General features: G+C 47.6%; 1 long non-coding RNA gene across 2 annotated transcripts in view; it reads right to left on the minus strand.

Annotated features, from left to right (window-relative positions):
- The window catches only part of LOC141571824 (uncharacterized), a 95,363-nt gene extending 74,224 nt beyond the window's left edge, over positions 1 to 21,139 (minus strand). For both annotated transcript variants that reach the window (XR_012496881.1, XR_012496880.1), the window contains exon 1: positions 21,071 to 21,139. This is a non-coding gene — a long non-coding RNA (uncharacterized LOC141571824). The remainder of the gene's footprint in view (positions 1 to 21,070) is intronic.
- Between the last annotated feature and the right edge of the window lie 1,550 nt (positions 21,140 to 22,689).

The following is a 22,689-nucleotide window of genomic DNA, read 5'->3' on the forward strand; positions in this document are numbered from 1 at the left end:
CTAAGCAGTGAGTGGGGTGGGGGGTGTACTGTCCAAGCTGCCTCGTTCCCACAGTCCCCATTCAGTGCAGCCTTACCCTGAGCTGCAGCACCTCCAGATATGTCTGTGTTTCACCACCTCCCCTCCCCACAAGCCTTTGTGAGCCACAGAACCGAGAAGAGGAGCAAGAAGGGATGGGTATCACCCTTTCTGGTTCTGCAGATCTCAGGGGTCCGGGTGCATTTGTTTTGGTGAGCTAGCCAGCTGTGAGCTGTTTGGTTTGGGGCTATAGGATTAGGACTGCTTTTCTTTTGAGTTTGGCGCAGAGGTCAGAAGCAGCAGCCCAGGTTGAGGACGCCCAGGGCCTGGCCTCTCAGCCCTCATGTCTTACTGCTGCTGCTGGGAAGTCTAGCTCCCCAGCAAGTGTTGATGACATTGCCTTTCAGGGGAGAGGGGACAGCTCCCTGGACACAGGCAGCTGGATGTCACCCCCACCTCTGGGGCTAAAACTCTTCCCTCTGCCCTGGGGAGAAAGCCCCGGGGTCCAGGTAAAACACAGAAGAAACAGGCCAGGCAGCAGCTTCTCTCCAGCTTCAGCCTCCGGCGCTCCCAGTTTAGGCTGCCCTCGCCAGGACTGTCAAAGCCACCCCTTTCCCCTCCCAGCAGATTCCCAACATTCCCAGGACATGCAGTACTGGGGTCCTCAAAGGCGCTTTGAGCTTTAGAGCCTTAAACCCATTAGAATGCCAGGCCATAAATATCATGCTACTACCCCGGTCACCAGCCCTCCAGAGTGACAACGTCTGTGTTTTAATTCTGGCTTAGAGTAACACGTTCTATTTCCTAAGTCCTGTGTCTGGGCTATCCCCCTAATTTTAGGGTAGACACCATTTTCCCATAGGCTAAAGCATAAGGTAAAAAAATGACCAGGCGCTCAAAACACACTTGTGGAATTATTAGGATGGATGGGTAGATAGACAGACAGACAGATGGATGACAGACATCTTTCATGGAGGTCTTCCCACAGCAGGAACAGTTTTTTTCTGTGCTTTCATCCAACAAATATTTACTGTGCACTTAATACATGCCAGCCATTGTTCAGCAGTGAACAAACAAATACAACCTTGCCTTCATGGGACTTATATTCTACCAGGAGGAGGCCTGCAAACAATAAACATTAAAAAATAAGTCATTTCATAGTATGTCAGAAAGTGATGACAATATGGAAACAAAAAAGGTAGAATGGGGTAGGGAGTAGAGGCAAGTTGTGCAGAGTATATGGGAATCAGGTTGGGTCTCACTGAGATGGCGACATCTGAGCAAAGATTTGAAGAACATGAGGGAGCAGGTCATGTGGCCGTTTGGGGAAGGAGCGTTCCAGGAGAGTGAACAGACAGGGCAGTTTGTAAAGTGAGGCACGCCTGGAGTGTTTGAGGAACTGCCAGGAGGTCAATAGGCTGGAGTAGAGGAAATAAAAGGAAGAGGAGCAGGAGGTGAGTTCAGAGAGGCAGAGGTGAGATGCATTGGCAAATCCTGTAGGGCCTTACAGACGTGGGGAGCCATTAAAAGATTTTTGAGAAGAGGAATGACATGATGTAATTTAAGGTTTCAAAGACTCCCTCTCGCTGCTGTTTTGAGAATAGACTGCAGAAGGACAAAGGTTATGACAGTAACGTAGGTGAGAAATGATGGAGGCACCAACCGAGAGTAGCCACGGAGATGTCAAGCCTAAGCAACTGGAAGGATGGAGTTGCCATCACGTGAGATGGAGTTGGCTGTGGGTGGAGCAGGCTTACAAGGTAGAGGTGGGCCTGGGGCAGATCAGGAAAGCATGCTGAGCTTGAGATATCATCCAAGTAGAGATCTGAAGACTGAAGGTGTAAATTTAAATTTGGGCATCATCAGGGATATTTGATATAAAAGCCACCAGATCAAGTGAGATCACCAAAACAATTAATGTACATAAGGAAGAGGACCAAGGACTGAGCTCTGGGACATATCGACCCGAAAAGATCAAGGAGATGAGGAGGAACCAGCAAAGAAGACCAAGAAGGAGCAACCTAACCTGGGAGGCAAGAGGAAAACACAGAGAGTGTGTTGTTGTGAAAGTCAAGTGAAGAAGACATACCAAGCAGGAAGAAGTGATCAACTTGTGTCAAATGCAGCTGATGAACTAAGTAGTCAAGACTGATACGTGACCATTAGACCCAGCAATATGAAAGTCGGTAGAGCAGTCTGTTGAGTATCAGGGGCAAAAAGCTGATCGGAGTAAGTGGGTTTAAGAGAAAATGGAAGGAATCCACATATTTATGCCGAGAACACAAAATGGAGAAAGGATAATCTCGTCAATAAATGGTGCTATGAAACTGGATATCCACACGCAGAAGAATGAAATTGGATCTTTCTTGGTCAAAAGTCAAGGTATGGAAGCAACCTAAATGTCCATTGAAGAACGAAAGGATAAAAAATGTAATAGATTTATACACAAATACATACATACGCATACGTAATGGGATAGTATTCAGCCTTAAATAAAGAAGAAAATCCTCTAATTTGTGACAACATGGATGGACCTAGAGGACATTATGTCAAGTGAACTAAGCCAGACACAGAAAGAAAAATACTGCATGATTTCATTTATGTGTGGAATCTAAACTAGTCAAACTCATAGAAAGAGAGAACATAACAGTGGTGCCTGGGGTGGTCGGGGTAGGGCAGGAGGAGTATGAGATTTTTGTCAAAGGGTAGGAAATTTCAGTTACGCACGATGAACGAGTTGTGGAAACCTGATGTATAGCATAGTGACAACAGTTAACAGTACTGGCTAAGAGGATAGATCTTAAATCTTTTCAACACACATTAGGAACTAGGTAGAGGCGACGGACAAGTTACTGAGCTGCATTGTAGTGACCTTTATACAATGTATATACAGAGGGAGCCCCCCAAAAAAAGTATACACATTTTAAGAAAGGAAAAACTGTATTAACATTGTAATACTCAATATATACTGATAACAAAAGATGAATACAAGTCACGTTTGACTTCTGCAATCACAAGAGGTGCTCAAAGTGGTTACCGTCAGTGTCCAGACACTTCTGATTGTTGTAAACTACTGCTTGAGCAACGTTGACCAAACTGTCCACTTGTATACATTTTTTTGGGCACCCCTGGTATTTATCAAAACATAAGGTTGTACACCTTAAATATGTACAATTTGTATATGTCAAAGATATCTCAATAACATTGTTTACAAGAGAGAAAGAACAGGAGGAAACACATTGGAGACAGTGAGTAGGGATAACTTTCTGAAGCAGTTTTGCTGCAAATGGGGAATAAACAAAAAATTGTAGAAGTGAGTTCAATAGAAGGTTTTTGTAAAATGGGAGAAATGACCACACACTTGTTTGCTGACGGAAATGATTCAGCTTGTTTGCTGAAGATGGAGGAGAGAAGTGGACAATATGGCTGGAGCCATGGCCTTGAGTCGGTGGAAAGGATGGGATCCGGTGCGCAGGTGGAGAAGGCTGGCTCTAGAGAGGTGTGTGAAGAGTCCATCAAGTTCCAGCCAAGGACATGAGGACGTGAGGGCAGGCGCAGGCGGCAGGGAGATGTGGTGGTGCCTCTGTGGAAGTTCTCTTAGGATTATTTCAGCTTTGTTGGTGAAGACGGAAACGAAGTCATCAGCAGACAGGGAGAGGGATATGGTAGGAAGGCGTTAGGGGTCTGGTTGTCATCTAGGAGGGCAGGAGAGTGAGTGGACTAAGGGAGTAGAGGATGATGAGCTGGCAGCAACTGAAGGCCTCCATGAAAATTATAGGCATGAGATTCAAGTGAGACCAGTCAGCATGTTGTATTTTCCCCCAAAACAGGCACATGGTAAATGGAGAATTGGATTTAACTTTGGTCGTGGCTTTGCCAAGACAGTAACAATGAAATGAGAGGTGCAAGAAAGTGATTACAATGATTGACCATGGCATTCTAGAAAGAAGAGTTTCCATTTTAATAGGTGGGATCACGTGAGGTCTTTTACTTTGCCAAGAGTGAGCTATGGATGGAAAAAGTCTGAGACTCACTGCCCTGCAGCCATCACTAACTCGGCAACTCCCTGAGGACTTATTGCAGGTGACCTGCCTCCCGAACATGCCTTCGTGATCTGCTTGCCAAGAGGTGTGATATAGTACAGAAGTTGGCAGTGGAACGGGGAGGCAGAGTCGATCCTATTTGTACTAAATTTGCTCTTAGGCTGCCCATGGGGCACCCCATTCACCCCAAAGACAACAGTGCACCCTGCCTCATGGGCAATGCTGGCCTCACTGAAAGTGGCCCCAGCAGTCACCTCAGATCTCAGCCAGGTCTCTGAGCTCCTCCCGTTGGGCCAAAGTGGTTCCAACTGCAGCTATCTGTCTCTGTCCTCCTGCCTCCCTTCTTATAGCTGATCTTTCCCTGCCCTGTTCTTTATTTCCAGGACAGCAGCCCTACCTTAATTCATGTTCTCTGAATTCCCAGGGATTTCTGAACCTCTGCTGCTGACTCATATGACCAAGTCCTTGGCTATTCTGCCTTAGTCAACCTTCTACTCTTCCTCACTCAACGGGCCCCATCAAACATGCACCCCCCCCCCCACCAGCCAGCCTCATTCCTACATACCCAGACCCAGAGTTTGTTGGCTCAGCCTCACCCACTCGCTGGCAGACAGTCAATCTCTAGGTCTGTTTCCAGAATCATGACAATAGCAGTAGTAACCACCGCAATATAACTACTGAGAAGGTAAGAACCTCATCTACTTTGCTCATTGCTGTGTTCATGCTCCCAGAATTCAGAACAGAGCCTTACATATGGTAGATACAGTAGTGCCCCTTATCCTTGGGTGATACATTCTGAGACCCCCAATGGATGCCTGAAACCGTGGATAGTACCAAACTCCATATATTTTATGTTGTTTTTTTCCCCTATACATACGTACCTATGATAAAGTTTAATTTATAAATTAGGCCATTTCATGGATAGAAGATTTGTTCTTATTGTAGATCTTAGCAATCTAAGCATATGGGATTTTTTTCTTTCCTTATTAAGTCAAGAACCTTTTCACTTAAAGGAAGCACTCTACAGCTTCCCTTTGGCTTATCTGAATTGCCAGCATCACTACTCTTGCACTTTGGAGCCATTATTAAGTAAAAGAAGGGTCACTTGAACACAAGCACTGTAATATTGCAACAGTTGATCTGATAACTGAGATGGCTACTAAGTGACTAAGAGGTGGGTTGCATATGCAGCATGGCTAGGCTACCGTGTTTTCCCCAAAATAAGACCTAACCGGGAAATAAGCCCTAGCATGATTTTTCAGGAGGACGTCCCCTGAACATAAGCCCTAATGCATCTTTTGGAGCAAAATTTAATATAAGACCCGGTCTTATTTTCGGGGAACCACGGTAGACAAAAGGGGAATTCACTTCCCAGGTGGACAGAGAAGGATGGCTTGAGATTTCACCACTCTACTCAGCATGGCGCACAATTTAAAACTTATAAATTATATATTTCTGGAATTTTCCATTTAATATTTTCAGACCACAGGTGACCATGGGTAACGGAAACCGTGGAAAGCGAAACTCAGATGGGGGGGAGGCTCCTCACTGAGTATCTGAGGAATAAAGGAGTAAATGAGGACCCTCTATGAAGTGCCTATTAAATCCCAGGGATGGCACTGGTCTTTTTCACATATGATCTCATGTTAACCTGCCCAACAACCTCCTTCAGTGCAGGAGATGTTACCGTCCTAATCTTACGGGTGAGGAAACCTAAGGTGCTAAGGAGTCACCTAGCTAATAAATGGCAGAAATAGAACTAGAACCCAGTCCTGTCTCTTTTATACTCACTGCCTTATATGGATCCAGCCCAGCGAGTCCCCAGGGTCTCCCTGATCCCTCTGTGGACAGCACAAGAGGTTGAGAGCACCCAGACCAGAGCCCCCACGAGTCAAATCACATGGCATGACGCATAGTATAAGAATGGCAAGCTCCGGGCTCCCAGAAATGTCTTTGGTTCCCCACCCCGAGCTCTGGGAAGCCAGGCTCCAAAGATGGCCCAGGGGTGGCAGATGACCATCCAGAGCTCCTACCAAGGACGCCAGGATATTCCTCCTACTGGTGACTACCCTTAATCCCTTCCCTCCCATTGTGTATTCCGGGCCAATACCTAAGATATGAAGTGGGAATTCAGTAATTTGAGAGTCCAGATGCCTGAAACGGAGACAAAGAATACCAGTTGTCACCAAGCATTCATTCTCTCTTTACAATAAAACTCCCAAGTCTAAGATGGGTATATTGCTGCCCAGCTTGTTATGACCACATAACTAAGTTCCAGGTTATAGGATAACACCAGAAGTAACATGTGCTTTTTTCTAGATCAGTGATTCTTAACAGGGAGTGACTCCCCCCACCCCACAGAAATTTCTGGTTGTCACAACTGGGGGGTGCTACTGGTATCCAGGGATGCTGCCAATCTGTCTACAATGCACTAAACAGCCCCTCACAAAAAGGAATTATCTGGCCCCAAATGCCAACAGCGTCAAGGTTGAGAAATTCGATTCTAGATCGTGCCCTTAAAAGGAATATACATGTCTTCCTCCGGTCCTTTCCTCCAGGCTACGAGCTGGAGAAAATTGGAGCAATGTCTTTGGACCTAGACACAGACACCGGTTGCTTGGGGATGGTAGAGCCATCATAACAGCTCTAGATTGCCTACTCCCACTATAACCAGCAACAGCCTTCTTTCGTTACACTAGCAGATTAGCCCATACCCAAAGGCACACCATGGATTTTAAGAGGGCAGTGGCCTGGAGCCCCTGACACGGCTAACGCAGTCATCAAGTGCCAGCCCCCTGCACTTTGGCCCACAATCCCAGACCACCATCCAGTGCTTGTCTGAGATGGTCCCTAACCTTAGGATACACAGGATTTCAATTTAGGGTAATGCCTTCTGTTCTCTCTCTCTTTCATTTTCTTGCTATAACTCCCTGTGGTCGGCAGAATAATGCCTCGCCAGTCATGTCTAGGTCCTAGTCTCTGGAACATGGCGAGGGGGAATTAAAGTTGCTTATCAGCAGGCTTTAAAGTAAGGAGGTTATCTTGGACTATCCAGGTGAGGCCAATGGGATCACAGAGGTCGTTATAGGCATATCTCCTTTTATTGTGCTTTGCTTTACTGCAGTTCACAGATATCGCAGTTTTTACAAACTGAGGGCAAGACCCTCCACCAGCAAAAAGATGACAACTCGCTTTATTGCAGTGGTCTGGAACCAAACTTGCAATGTCTCTGAGGTGTGCCTGCATAAGTAAAAGAGGGAGGGCAGAGAGGGGCAGAGTCAGTGATGCAGCGTGGAAAAGACTCCACCACCCAGTGCTGGCTCTGAAGGAGAGAGGGGCCCACCAGCCAAGGAACACAGGCTGCCTCTAGAAGCTGGAAAACGCAGGGAAATGAATTCGTCTCTAAGCCTCCAGAGGGAACACAGCCCTGCAGACACTTGATTTTAGCCTAAAGAGACCCATTTTAGATTTCTAACCTCCAGAACTGTAAGACAATAAATTCATGTTGCCTTAGGCACCAGATGTGGAGTAGTTTGTTACAGCAGCCCCAGGAAACAAACATTCACCCTTTCTTCCTTTCTCCTTCTTCTTCCCTCTATCTACCTTTCCAGTTTAGCTTCCAGGGTTCTCTTCACTCTCTGTGAAAGTCTGAGCCAGTGTGGAGCAGAGACCAAGGCCCCAGCTGGCCTATGTCTGGGGACTTCCTCGAAAGCCCCTGCCAGCATGATAGAAGGAATACCAGAGAGACGAAACGGGCCGTGCTTCACCAGAGCACGGGCTGCGTCCAGCAAGACATGCATTTAGGACTAATTCCTTTTATGATTTGCTCTTAGAAACACATGTTTCTTCTGTACCCAAGACCCTGCGGTAAGTAGCCTCGCCTTGCTCTTTATGAAATCCAGGTTATTACTGGGATTGTCTGCATTTCCAAAGGGGCCTCTGCTCCAAGCCAAGGGGGCCACTAGGTGATAGTCATCCTAACTGGAGGTGGAATTAGCCAAGCCTCTAATTCCAAAGTGTTTAGCTTTGGAACACAAAAAGTTAAACACCTTCTTGCAACACATTGTAAACATGTCAGTGTGTTTAACATGTTAACCGTCCTCTGTTCTCCTACCCACGTGTTTAGAAAAGAAACAGGTTCTGATGTTTAACTAGTGAATGGATGTATGTGCTCATAGCAGCTAACACTTTTTAAACACTTGTGGATGCTTAAAATTATGATGTGTTTAAGATTTGAACACGTTTGCTTTTCTACACTCTTAATCCAATGAGTGCTGGCTGCATTTTTCCCCCCAAACAGCAAGGGTTTGTCCACCTTGCAAAGGCCAGTCTGCAATGACAAATTCCTACTGCTGCCAATTACTTTATTTTAATTTAATTTAAATTTTTTTCAGTATTTTCTTTTATACATGAACCCTGTCCTTGGGGGAAAACAATAACTAGGAGAGAGTAAATGACAATCATTCTTTACAGGATGTCTAGAGTCCTAGTCTGTTAGGGAATTGAAAAGGTTTTACTGTCACCAACTGAGAGGCTTAACCAATTTCACTCTATGGTTTAGAAAACGAGAACCAAAGAGGCTCTGGGTTCTGCCCAGGCCACACAGAAGTGTGTGGAGGACATTAAATGTTGCTGTACCCTTCCAAGCGTGGGCTCACCATGCAGAATCATAAAGAGGGTTGTTTGGGGGTGGCTGCCCATCTGCTTCTTCTCTAACTCACTGTGACCTCTCTATCCTAGGCCCCCATGGAGAAGCCTGGGACCTGCTGGAAGAGGGTCTAGGATCTAAGCTACAGAGGAGATGAGGCTGGAGAGGCAGATTGGAGTCACAGCAAGAGATCTTGAAATGCCACTCAGGAGTTTGGAGTGAACAGTAGGGAGTTGCTGGAGGGCTGTGAGCAGGGGAAAGCCAACGAGCATTAGACTTGGGGCGTTAGTCCTGCTGTTGGGTTGGGGTGGAAGAATCACTTGGGAGGCGGCTGCAATTACTCAGGAGAGAAGGGAGAAGGCAGATGGCAGTGAAAAAGGCAGGGAGAGGAAAGGGCTGAGATGAGAGGCCCATCAAAGGTAGAAGCAGAAGGATTTAGGAGCTGACTGGATGCAAAGTCAAGGGAAAGAGTGAAACCCAACAGAATGTCAAGGTTTCAAGCCTGGACCATCGGGAACATGATGCTGCAATGAGGAAAAGCAGAGAACACAAGAGTAAGAGAAGTGGGTGGGATCAGACAGCATATTTCAGAAACGTTCATTTTGAGGCACTGATGAAGCTGCCATGTTAAAATGGTGGCAGGTGATGGAAATGCAGGTCTTGAAACTGGAAACTGGATTAACATGTTCCTGGCCTGACCACAGGGCTTCTGGGAAAAATCAAATGAGATGGTGAAGCAAAAGGTGCTTTGGGATGTAGAAGTCACTCTGTACACGTAAGGGATGGTGATTTGTATTTTTATGACTGTTAAAATATATATATAAATATCTCAGAAGATGGGGAAACCACATCTAGTCTCCCTGTCTCTTCCCTTGGCAATTAGAAACCTAAAAATTGTTCCTTGAGTGTTGAAACCAATCCATAAAGAAGCAGACTGAAGTTCTCTGAAAGACACAGAATGGCTTCAGGGCGGGCAGATAGTAGGAAGGTACTGAGTCATCCCTGGGACACAGGAAAGGGAGAGGCATGAGGCACTTGCCTTATCCACCCAAGCACTGCTAGGGATGCAGAGGCAGGAGCATTTCATTTCCTTGGAAGACCTACTCCTGTCATCACACAGGTTCTCAGGCTTAAGTCATCAATCAATCTTACTGCTGCCTGGACTCTACCCTCAGAGATTCAGATTTCATTGGCGTGGGTTATGGCCTAGACATTGAGATTTTGTTTTAAGTTTTCTAAAGGATTCCAGAGTGTAGCCAAGTTTGAACTATATTGCCGTAGTGCCTTATATGATCTCAAATTGTACAAATAACCTCATTCTAGCTGGGCATTCCTGTAACTTGCCAACAGGGAAAGAATGTGTGAACCAGAAGACCTGCGCAGCTTAAACCTGAATGTTCACTGCAAACTAACCTGGCCTCTGGTTTATACAGCAGCCTGTGTGAGGTTGGTTAATGTGAATTCTGCCTATGAGGAGAGTCGATTCACAGCAAGCGAGGCTGAGGGTAGACCCAACTCCAGTGAATTTGCCAAGTGAAAGCCACCTTGCAGAGTCTTAGGTCAAAGAGAAACAAGCATGTTGCTTCAGGGAAACAGATGATTCAGGGCTTTCAAAAATAATATTTTCAAAACATTTAACACTTATTTAGAAAAATTAAGAATAAACTTATTTTCTAACAAGTATTTAACATGTTTGCATTAATAAGAGTTATTCAAGTTAGTACCAAATATTGTTTCAGACATTGAATGTGCTGTGACACTGGTGTATTTGGAGCAGTCTTTCATTCTCCCATTTTCTCATCTCTCATAAATGGACAGCAAGAGTCCCTCACACTCACTGAAGTCTGAGGTGACTTCCATGGCTAGAATTACAAAGTCATGTTCAAAATACGACTGAAATGCCTTTTTTCCCTGGCTTTCCACTTTTCCTGCAATCCCTATGGAATGCGGTAGGTGGGAGGTTGGTTCCCTGTAGGCAGCCTCCTGGAGAGGAAGCTGTTTCTGCAGAGTCCCATGGTTCCTTGAAGTGTTCTGAACCAGGCAACGTCTTGGCAGGTATCTTCAAACATTTAAATTTTAGAAAATAACACACTCATGTCCTGAGAACAGAACCCGTCCATGTATGATTCAGTTTCCGAATTTCAGCAGACTATGGCCGTGAGCTTGAGGTAACTGTCTGCTGGACTAATGCGGAGGCCCACAATTTGCACCAGGGAACCTGCAAATGTGAGTCACCACAGCACTTGACAGATATGGTGTCAGAGCAGTAGAGACTGTTTTTTCATGCCTTTTGCACGCATTACGTGGTAGACTTTCCTAGTATCTACTAATTATCCGTTCTCATCTCCTTTCTGGCAGCAGGAAGTCTACACTTTCCACACCCCTTAGAGCAGGGCTGAGCCATATGCTGGCCTCTAGCCATGGGCTGTGAGAGGAACTGACATCCAGCCTGAGGCAGGGAAAAGCCCACGGATAGTTTTCTCTCTCGCTTCCTCTGCCTCATTGAGTAAGGAGGCCTTAGGTTTTGGACATACGACCCTCATGGATCCCTGAGTTGTTACATGGAGGACATTTGCTTTGCAGAGTCACTAGGACTATTCTGAGTGAGAAGTACACCTTGCTAGAAACACTGATATTCGAAGACTGTGCATGGAAATGTGATCCATTCCACATTTTTCATCTATTACCACAGACTCGGCAGCTTAAAATGGTACACATTTCTTCTGGAGGTCAGATGCCCCAAATCAGTCTCATTGGGTTAAAATTAAGGTGTTGGCAGCACTGTTTCTTTCTGGAGGCTCCATGGGAGATCCTTTCCTTGTCTTTACAAGCTTCTAGAGGCCACCTGCATTGTTTGGCTCGTGGCCCCTTCCTCTGTCCTCAAAGTCAACCGTGTGGCATCTTCAGATCTCTCTCCTTCTCCCTTTCTGACCTCTGCTTCTATCATCACACCAAAATGTCAACAGTGTTTTGGGGGGTTTATTATTATTTTGGGGAGACCATATATGACTTTTACTTTCTTCTTTACACTTTCATTTAAGAAAAATGTCCACAAAGAACAAGGACACTTTTGTAGTCAGAAATCTCCATTGGTGATAACAGCAGGCCACCATACTGGACAAGAACATTCTGGCAGGCACGGAGAATCACTATTTATGAGGATCAATGCCACATCTTCTCTCTGGAAGCAGCTGAGGATGTGTGGCTGGGGGATTCCTGCTTCCGTGTGTGCTCAGACCCACAGGCATTCCTGCTTTCTGGGTATTTGCCCAGAGGGAGCAGCTAGGATTTCTGCAGAAGGTACAGAAACCCACAGGGGCCACTCTGAGGCCAGGTACAAGGTCAGACATATCACATTGCTGGTTACCCACAGGCTTCTATACAGCTCAGCAAGGAGATGGTCAACGGAAGTTGTTTAGTGTGAACATAAAAAAGCGCACCATCTTCCAGGGTGGATGCAGCCGAGGTTAAAATAAAAAATACTCAAGAAAGAAGCAATGCCGGCCTGAGACCTCATCATCCCCAAGATGAAGGTGAGTGACAGCCAGTGTGGTAGAGTGGAAAAACAGGCACATTCAAACAATGCTACAGGAAGTACAAAGTGGCAAAAACCATGCTAGAAGGCAGTAGGTAGTCTGTATCAAGTTGTAAAAACATCTATATCCCGTGGCCCAGTATTTCCATGTGAAGGTATGTATCGTGAGGTAGGAAAAATAATAATCTGAATGTCCAACTTTATGAGATGCACACAGTGGAATATTATGCAGCCATTAAAAATCATGTTTGAGAAGAATATTTAAGAAAAGGAGATGATATTCATAGCAGTGCTAAGTTAAAAAAGCAGAATATAAAACAATAAATACAACATAATCCAATTTCATAGCAAATAAATATGTAATCCAGTAAATATATAAATAGATGTTCCTAGAAAAACACTTGCCACACACCAAAATCTTATAATATGATAGAATAACAGGATATTTGCAGGGCTGGAGGGAGGTTGACATGGGGAGACGGTTACCTTAGTTCTTCACGTTTTCTGCATGAAGTGTGTGTTACTTTCAACATGGGGCTTTTGTTTCCAAAATTGTCGCTCCAAAGTAGATTCTGCTGATGGAACCCTGTTCTCCCTGGAAAGGACTTTCTCGTCCACAGTCCTTCGAGCCCACACCCACATGGCCACTGGAGAAGACGAACTTTCAGAGGGCTACAAAGTTTTCACAGGCTCCTTCCTGCTTGGGCAGGTCGGGGTGGCCAGGGATGGTTGAATCATAAGTTTTTTTAAAATCAAGATTATGGTTCCTTTGGTAAAATCATTTCTTCAAGTGCTTTTGAAATACTTTTGCTTCTGGTCATTCCACGTGCAAGAAACTACCACTGAAGCTCTTGCCTATTTGTCATTTTTAAGCCTACATGCTGTTCATTCACTTACGAATTGCTGGGCTCCGCCAGAGCGCTCAGCTTAAAGGCAACTATCTAGAGTCTGTCGGAAACAACAGGCTTGGGAGGTGGGGGCAACATCCTTGCCGGCCCCCCCACTCCCCCCCAGGTCAGCAGGCTCACCACTGCGGTATGGCAAACACGAAATTCATCTTCTGCCAAGTCTATGGCTTCTCAAAGGCCACTTACCCTCTGCTTCAGTTTAAGGCACCAAAGCAATGGACTTTTTAATGATTCTGATCACAATCCCAATGTGTTTGGGGAGCTTTTGTCCACACATCCAGGGAATTCCCCAACACCAGCTAGGTGTCCTACAATTACACTCTATTCTGACTATAAGCTCTATTCTATCCGGAGACAACATCAGATCCCACAGATTGAGGGCTCAGTCCCACAAGACTACCCCCCCACTTCAGATGCCAATGACAAGTACAGATAACCCCCTGAGCTTCTGACCAACTGGCTATAAATCAGAGGTTCCCAAGACTCCCTCCTTGGGTTTGATTAATTTGCTAGAGCAGCTCACATAACTCAGGAAACCAGTTTACTCACTACATTACCAGTTTATTACAAAGATTATTAAAGGAGATGAATCAACAGCCAAGTGAAGAGACACGTAGGGCAAGGGATGCCCTCTCCCAGTACACCACTCTCCCCGAGTGTCCTCCACCTGTTCACCGGCCCGGAAGCTCTCCTCTGGAGGGTTTGTGGCGGCTTCACAGTACATAGACATGCTTGATTAAATCGTTGGCCATGGGCAGACATTCATCCTCCAGCCCTTCTTTCCTCCCCAGAGGTGGGGAGTGGGGGGTCAACCTTATAATCATTTGGTTGGTTCCCCTTTGGGTAACCCAGGGGCATTCCAACAGTTACTCATTAACATAGCAAATGTCACCTTCATAGCTCTTGCCACTTAGGAAATTCCAAGGGTCTTATGAGCTCTGTGCCAGGAAATATGTATTTCTTATTATAAATCACAGTATCACACTTTTTCAACCCAGCAAGGCTCCACATTACAGAACTCAGCCAGTTGAGATTTCAGGGTGCAGTTGGCAGAGCAGCACCTTGACAAAGCCACATTCCCTTCCGTCTGTTCTTGCAGACCAGCTCATGCTAGCCTGAGTTCACCCCACTCTTTCAAGGTTTAGTAAAAGCAACAAGACACAACCCCACACGCTCTAATGCTCTGAACATTTCTTACCATTTCTCCTATTGCTACAATCTCAGGCTGTATCTGTTCTCTCTTCTGAAATCGGGCACAGTTTGATCAAATGTTTCGCCATATACAACAAGGGTCACTTGGCAATATCTTGAGTGCTCCCTGACTGGCACCTCAACTTCCTTTTGGAACCAGGCAGGGTATGCAGCAAAACAAGCACATTCCAGAGAACGCTGGCCTTTCTAGGTGACTACTTTGCAGGGGACAGGCCTCACCTGGCTGTGTACATTCTGTAAACTTAGTGTTTCAAAGACCAGCCTCATTATAGTAGTCACACTTAATTTCCTGTTCCAAGTTCCTAGAAAGAGATTTTTCTCCACATTTAAGTGCCTGTCTCAATAATTAGCAAAAACGTGGACATGGGCTTATGTGGATCAATCACATCATGAATTCAAGTGTCTGCATGCAGCAGGGAGGTCTGTCAATGCCTCGTTAGGTTCCAGTGAAGTGACTAAGGCTGATGTGATGGTGGGTATAGAAGCTCAGCGCTCAGGATAAAATAGAAAAATGTCCCCCGACTCCCCATTTCCCTAGTGGCTGAACAGAATGATGTTCTCCCCACAGCCCCAGACAGGAGGTGGCAAGTGGGTCACGCACCAGCTGTGTCTGTGTGTCTGATCTGGGTCCACCAGGCCTTCTGCACGCAGCCCTCCCCGTGTGGGTGCTGGCCCTCGTGCATCACAGAGCTGCAGAGAACAGTCTGCATTTCTAGAAGTGATCACAGTGGCGACAACAGCCTTGCAAGGTTGGCGTTTCTAACTCCTAATCCCCTTAACATTGTCATCTCCCTGGTCAGGACACGTCCTTCCTATAAGACCAAGGGCCTGGGGTGGGGGAGGCAGAGGGCAGGTGGAGTGGGGCTGGGATCTGAGTGACTCTTCAAGTCTCTTGTCCCTGTAGACTCTACAGTCTCCCACCAAGGCTTCTGTTCCTGTGGATTCATCAGTCTCCTTTTTGAAGCACCGATGCCCTAGCAGAACAGCTGCTGTGGTATAGGAGCACCCACAGTGAGGAAATGGCATCTCCTCATCCCTCCACCAGCCTCCCCTGCTCAGCCCTTTGCCCATTCCCTATGTATGCGTGGTCTCTGTTTTAGCTTCTCTTCCTGGCGACAACTTCCAGATAACGGCTCTCCCTGCTCAGCCCAATCCCTGGGACCCCTCCCATTCACCATCCTTGAGGGGCGCTAATCCACTCAGCACCAAACACCTCAGAAGGGCTGAATCAATAGCTGCTTCCCAAGATGAAGTGGTCAGGGCAGCAGAAAACTCTGGGCAGAGGTGAGGATGATGCCCCCCACTATGCTCCTGGCTACAAGGGCTGCCATGGTGCTTGGCCAGGTTAACCCTGTCCTTGACCTTCTTCCTCCAGGTCCTGATCCAAAGCCCATTCTCCAGGACGCTGCCTGTTTCAGACTAGGAGCTCCTCACGAGGAGAGACAGAGCCACTCCCAGCACAGGGCCAAACATAAACAGCAGTTGAATGATGACCAAGGAAAGGGGCTTTAAACTGGAGGACAAGGGAAGAGGGAGGAAGGGAAGAGGAAAGAGGAAGAAGAGAACCCCTTTATTCTAGCCTCCATGCCTTTGTTCATGCTGAAACCTAAGGCGGTTGCCTTGTGACCACTCCAACCCTCAGCCCTGTCCCTGTCTGTGGCCCTGTCTGGCCACCATCACTTAGCAGAGAATTGCCTGTGCGCGCACAACCAGCCTGGACTCAGCTGCTTGCACTGTAGCTGTTTGCTGCATGCGTCTCAGTCATGGATCCACACCTCCACTGCAAACTGCTCCTTCTCTCACTGCCCTGTGGTGGCTAATGGGCTCTCGCTGCAGCCTTGATTGATTGGGTGACAGGGTGGCCAGGAGCTGAGGCACCCTGGTGGCTCTTGCCGAGGAAAGGGGAGTCCAGGGCACATTCCAACCCTGTCAGCGCTGGCTCAGCCCCTTAGTGGTGTAAAATCTCACGCCTGGAGCCCTGTAAGCTCCTGGTGCCAGCTGCAATTTTATTGGTGGTCTGTGACTTCAAAGGCCTTTCCTCCTGCATGGTGAGCCAGGCAGGCTGCAGAGCAGAAGGCCTCGTGCCCAGGGCACCGGGAATCCCCCTGGACCTGGACCCGGCCTCTCCTCAGCCTGCCCTCTTTCTGCACAAATATCACTCTCCCAGCGCACTCTGTGACCACAGCAGATAGAGAAGAGCTGCTTGTTGAGGAGACTGCTTTCATGGGCCTGTATGTCCCAGTTTGCAGACAAGACACTTGTAACCAAACATCTGTTCAATGTCCCAACCATGTTTCCCTGTAAAAAACCCCTGACGCGGCAAGACAGGAGGCTGGCCTGAGGCCTGGGTAACCCTGGGTACCCGCTTGGCATCACTGCGCCTCGTCTATCAAGGGGGTGGGAGGTGACAGGAAGGCCGGGACACCTACCTCACTGTCTTTGGAGGCTTAGAAGAGATCAAGAATGGGGAGCAGGCAGAAATTCTCTCCAACGGGAGGTACTGCTCAGGCCACACTGCTGGCATCCCTCTCCGACAGTCCTGAAACTCCATGAAGTATGTAAGACACATTCTGGGTTTGCAGCTCAGCTCTGACATGTCTAAGCTGTGTTACTTTGGCAGAGTAACCAAACCTCTCTGTGCCTCAGTTTCCTCATAGGGATTAGTTAATATTGGTTAATAGTAATCCTTGACCAGTCCTTACACTCAAGAGAAGCTATAGAAGTGTTTGCTGTTATCATCACCACACATAAACCTCATCTTGCCTATTTGTTCCATGTGAATAGGTTTGTCTGCCAATGAGACAGAGCGCTTCCAGGGTTTTTCCTTCGCCCCACAACACACACAGACACAGGCACACACCCAGCCCAGCCTGGAGTGGTAGCAAGAGCAGCCCAGGGGTCAGATCCTGCTCTCCCTTTTGCTTGCAAAGTGAACTTGGGCAAGTTGTGAAACCCTGCATAACATCGGTCACATTTACAAAGAGGAGCGAAGCGCAACCTGCTTCTTATACAGAATAGCATAGATTTCACATGAAATGTAAAGAAAGCTACTAGCAAATATCAGTGAAGCTCAGTGCCTGACCTCTAGTAGGTGTTTAACGAATGTTCTAGTCCCAATGCTGGCCACACAATAGCTCAATAAACTACTGAACTGGCTCAAGGTCAGTTATGAAGAATATGTGTTACACGAGGAGACCCCATCAAGTCACGGGTCCCACCTCCCACCATCAGCCACACCCTCCATTATGGCCACACTTAGAATACACTTCAACTCTAGGTGTATTAGATGGACTGATAGGATTGACCTCCTTAAGGGTAAGGACTGCATCTTCTCTCTCACACTTGCCAGCAGCTGGTCCAGCTCGGCACAAACAATGCGAGACACACCCCAGCAGAAGTGGTCCTGGCTGTCTGAAATCCTGTCCAGAAGTGAATTATTAAGAGAAAGCTGAAGAAGGAAAAGCTGCCCTCAAACATATCCGGAATCTTGCTGGAGATGGAAACTAACAGGGATGGAAACATGACAGCAGAAAAATACAGACCGTTTTGAAGTCTGCCCACCTGGGAGTCAAGCCACATTGAAAATCAATAAGGCATCAAGGCTGGGAGCTCAGAGAACCAACTGGATACCTGCTTGTGCCTCCTTTAAAGCAGGGAAACCTTTGAAGTTGCAGACGACCAATAAAAATACAGCTGGCATTTACAGCTTCAACTCCTCCTGCCTCTGCTTCTCACCAAGTTGCTAAAGCTGCAGCCAGAGTCACCCAGGCTGGAATGTTGACAAGGACAGTGGCTCCTGGCATGCAAGGACCAGGGATTGGCACTGTAGGCACACTGGCACCTTCCCAAGGACAACCTTGTCTTGAGTTCTGGCCATCAGAGGCTGTGGCTAAAGTCCCCAAAAACACTGTACCGTGTTTCCCTGAAAATAAGACTGGGTCTTATATTGTTTTGCTCCAAAAGATGCATTTGGGCTTATGTTCAGGGGATGTTCCCCTGAAAAATCATGCTAGGGCTTATTTTCCGGCTAGGTCTTATTTTCGGGAAAACATGGTAGTAAGGTAAGCTCTGTTAGAAGCAGTCAAAGTCATGGCCAAGATGAGTCTCAGGGAAGCTGTTGCCGTATGGGATTCCTCCACTCTAGTGTGCTTGTCTGTCCACTCCCTCAGTGGGGGCTCTTTGTAAGGCCTGTAACGACTCCTTCCCTCAAGGACAGAGCAGGAGGAAGCAACGAGTTTAAAAGGCAACAAAAGTTACAGTGAAAGAGCTCTAGAACTTAGTTCCCAACCCAACGCCAAGGGATTAAGATGCTGAAATTGGAGCCTCGTCTCACTTCTCTCATTTTTCTACTTATCCCTCATAGGAAGTTCCATGACCTTGCTCTCCATTCAATAAGCACATGGGTCCTCAGAACTAGGGGCACATGGTCCAGTCAGGGAGACAAGACTTAAGAGACATAAAACATACAACAAAAAAAGCTACAAAGCAGTCTTAGAATGAATGGAAGATATTATACCATACAACATATATATGGGCAATGTCAGGCTTAATGACCAAGCTGAGCTAATGTCAATAAACAGAGAACTATTAGCAAATTCATTAATCAAGGTCTTGTTTATACTCCTATTTGTCAACCAAATTATTTGTTTGACTTGTGGCCTCCCTGGTTTATTACGGTCATTTCTGTCATCAGCAGAGCTGGGCTGCTGGAATTTCACACGTAGGTAGGGCCTGTATGCATCTTAGGTATGCTGTCTCAGTAAGGCTCCTCAAAGAATCAAAGCTCTCATCAGGGGCCAAGGTCTGTCTTCAGTTAACAAATAACTGCTCTTTGTAATCCAATGGCTCACTGGGCCTTAATTAATTGATTTGCTAATCACTGTTTCCTGTTTCCAGAAGTTGACCTCTGAAGGACCCTCCTGCTCTTGAGGGAATGTCATCTTGAGGGAAGAAACACAACAGAAGAACAAATAGGGGGACTCCTAGCTCTCTGAGGACACCTGGGGTCCTGCCCCAGCTGGATTTGGTCTTGACCACGCCATCTGTCATTGTCCCCCACCCCCGACAGCTGCTCACTTGGCTCCTACTTGCCCTTCCCTCTGCCTTTTCTTACCACCAGCCCAAATATCAAGCTCCCAAAGCCTCTCCCTGACCACGTTAAGACCACATTAAGCCAAAAAGGATTTGTCCCATCGCTGCCTTTCTAACTCCTCAGTCCCAATGATTATTTCTGCTCCGTTCTGTTGGCACCTTTCACACACAGCTTTGTGAACTGTATACTTCAGTTAGTATCTGTGTAAGTTCTTTGAGGACAAGCCAGTCTTAAGGGTCTCACAGCTCTGCATCCTCTCTTCTTGGCCCCACTCCGCCACTAACACACGTGCACTCACACATGTACACATGCAATGCTGGACCAAGAGAGGGTATTCTGCTCAGTGCAGCTGTAACTTTCATTGGGGGTTTTTTGCCTCCCCCAGACTCTAAGGTCTCCTTGTTTAAGGCCCTGCCCACAAGCAAATCGAGAATGATATAATCACCTTGGTAAGGAGCAAACTGCCTTCCCTACTTTCATCTCCTAAGTTGAACTAATTTCTGGGGTTTCCACCTTCTCTGAGCCACTGCTTCCTGTTTGGGAAATAAATGTCAAATGATTTCTCCATTCAAAGTGATGGATCACAGTAGGTTTCTGGGTAGCAGGCAGGGGAGCCGCCTTTAAAAAGTAGACCTCCTTTATTACTTTGAAGGGAAAAGGGTGAAGGGCCTTGTGGGGAGTGGGCTGAAGGGTCAGATTTCTCCAGAATTACTCAGAGTAATATCTATCCTCAGCAGCCACCCTATGAATTTTGACACATCTCAAAAAGCAGGAGGAGTCTGGAAAAAGTGCTCAGAATTTCTTACCTTCTGCAAAAAGCTACTGTGCAGTCTGTTCCTTTGTAGTTTGCTTTTTTTTTTTTTTTTAAGTCAAACCATCTTGGAAAAATCAGAAAGCAGATGCACCCATAATTGAACTTGGCAAGTCAACAGAAACCTTGTTATAGGTGTTACAGGCCCTTGCACCCCAATTAACCTGGGGGGAACAGGGGCTGTGGGCTTCTGAGCACAGATGTCTGGGAGAGACCCTCGTGGGCAAGAGATTTAGGTGCTCTGAGACCCTTCTGGAAACGAAAAGCCCATGACCCTTCCCAGCCCTGGAGTAGAATCCCTCTCCGGGCTCGGGAGACTCGTCCCGGGGAGCCCAGGGACACAGCGGACTGTGGTGGACCCCGGGCTGCAGGGCCGCCCGCCCACCTGAGCGCAGCCTGGGCTCACTCTGCACCGACAGCCACGACCCGGTGCCGAATTTTACTATCTGCCATTTACCATTCAGACGGGAAAACAAATTTAAAACACCTGGAAATTTATGTCTCTGATGGGTCGAGTTGCACTGTTCCATTATATTAAATAATCCAGGCTGTGTGCTTCAAAGGCCGCCGGCCTCCCGGAGGCCGCCAGGGTGCGGGGCCTTGTTAACGGCGCGGCCGGGAATGGGGACCCGACGGCCGAGCCCCGCACCTGCGCCCGCCTGGGAGCCCGGCCTGCAGCCCGAGAGGCCCGCCTCCGTCGCCCGCCCTCCGGCGTGAACAGCGCCCTCGGACGCCGGCCTTCCCTTCGGGCCGGCTCCGCACTCACGGCGCGAGCAGGTACTATTGTCGCCACTTGCACCGACCTGAGATCAGAAGGCTTGAGGTTTCCTTTCTCCTGGAGTCGCTCTCTACCTCCGTCACCGGGAGCCCGCGTTTCCTCACCTGGGTAACAGTTAGTGGTGGGCAGCTATTCGCGGGCGACGCCCCGCCCCCAACGCACCCCTCCCCCACTTACCGGCAAAATGGGATTTACTCCCTTCGGTCTCAGTAACTAAAATGTCAAGGTGGGCACGGAGCCGAGAGAAGGTTGGGGTTGGGAGGAACACCCAAATAGTTCAGACTGGGTGACTAGAGGGGGTCAGAAGAAGCTGGGAAAACAGGGCCAAACAGACCTCTTCAAGGCTGGGGCAGCTGTGGGAGGGCAGGTGAGAGTGGGGGAGGATGCTTCCGTGTTCTGGGACCATCCAGAGAGGTGTCCTCATCACTGACACGGCGGGAGGTGGGGCTCCCGGCTGAGGACACCTGCCCGGAAGCTGGGCAGGAAGGACAGTGAGTTGTGCTTGGAGTCTGAAACCAACACACTGGTGTATGGGCTCACACAAGGGCCCCCTTGGAAACTTCCAGAAAATACCAGAGGAGGGATGGACGTGGGCTTTGAGATGGTCTCACGCTGTGGTGAGGGCTGTGCAGTTACTCCGCATTGGTGCTCCCTCAGCAAAATGGAAATAATGCCTTCTGCCCCCTCTACATCGTACTACTGTGGGGACCAGAGGGAACGTTTTCTGAAAGCACTGGTAAAACTAAGATTATAAAATGAAGTCATAATATTATTGCAGTTGGGAAAGGGAGGCTGGGAGCATCCCACCCTCACAGCAGAAGGAGTTGGGAGAAGGTGCTCTCACTCCCAGCTTCTTGGCTGTCCAGCCCCCCCATCCTACAGGTCAGCAGGGCCTGCTCCCCTCCTCCTCACATCTCCTCCAAGGGTCTCAGGAAGTTGTGGCTCCTTCCCGGGGTCACTGGTGCCACCCTGCTCAGCCACAGCACCGGGCCACAGAGACAACACAATGGTCTCTTCTTTGTACACTTACACGGTTTACTAGAACAGGCTTGCTCATTGGTTTCATAGCTGCCACTATGTGGATACAAGTAAATAATCTAGAAAACTTCAGAGGTCTGCGTCCCAGACCTGGATCTGCCTCTGTCTAACGGTGGCCGTAAATGAACACGTTACTTCACTGCCTCAGGCTTGTCACTTTGGAAATGAGGGCATTGGGCTGCATTTTCTCAAGCCATCCCCTTCCCGCAGTGGTTCTTAACCTGGGTGGCACATTTGACTTAGCTGAGGAACTTTGAGCCCAGGTGGGCCTGGGATCCACCCCCAGAATTCCAGTCAAAGTGGGCTGAGATGGAACCTCAGGTGATTCTAATGTGCGGGCAAGGCTGGGGATCCCTGAGCTAGTTGTTGTCAGAATTTTATTAAGCAAACAAACAACAAGTCTGCATGGAGTGGCCCAGGGGCCAGAATCCAGAAACTCAAGGGGGAGCTCCTGGGAGTTTCATTTCCTCTCCTGGAATAAGAACTTGAAGAACTCAAAAAAGCCCTAAAAGTGATGACACTGACGTGTAGGCCACCAGCCGTCCTATATAGGTCTGCTATAAAGAAGAGGGCCTGGGTGTTGGATGACTTCATTGGCCACAGAAA

The sequence above is a fragment of the Rhinolophus sinicus genome, linkage group LG05 (genome assembly GCF_036562045.2).
Source record: "Rhinolophus sinicus isolate RSC01 linkage group LG05, ASM3656204v1, whole genome shotgun sequence".
NCBI lineage: Eukaryota > Metazoa > Chordata > Mammalia > Chiroptera > Rhinolophidae > Rhinolophus > Rhinolophus sinicus.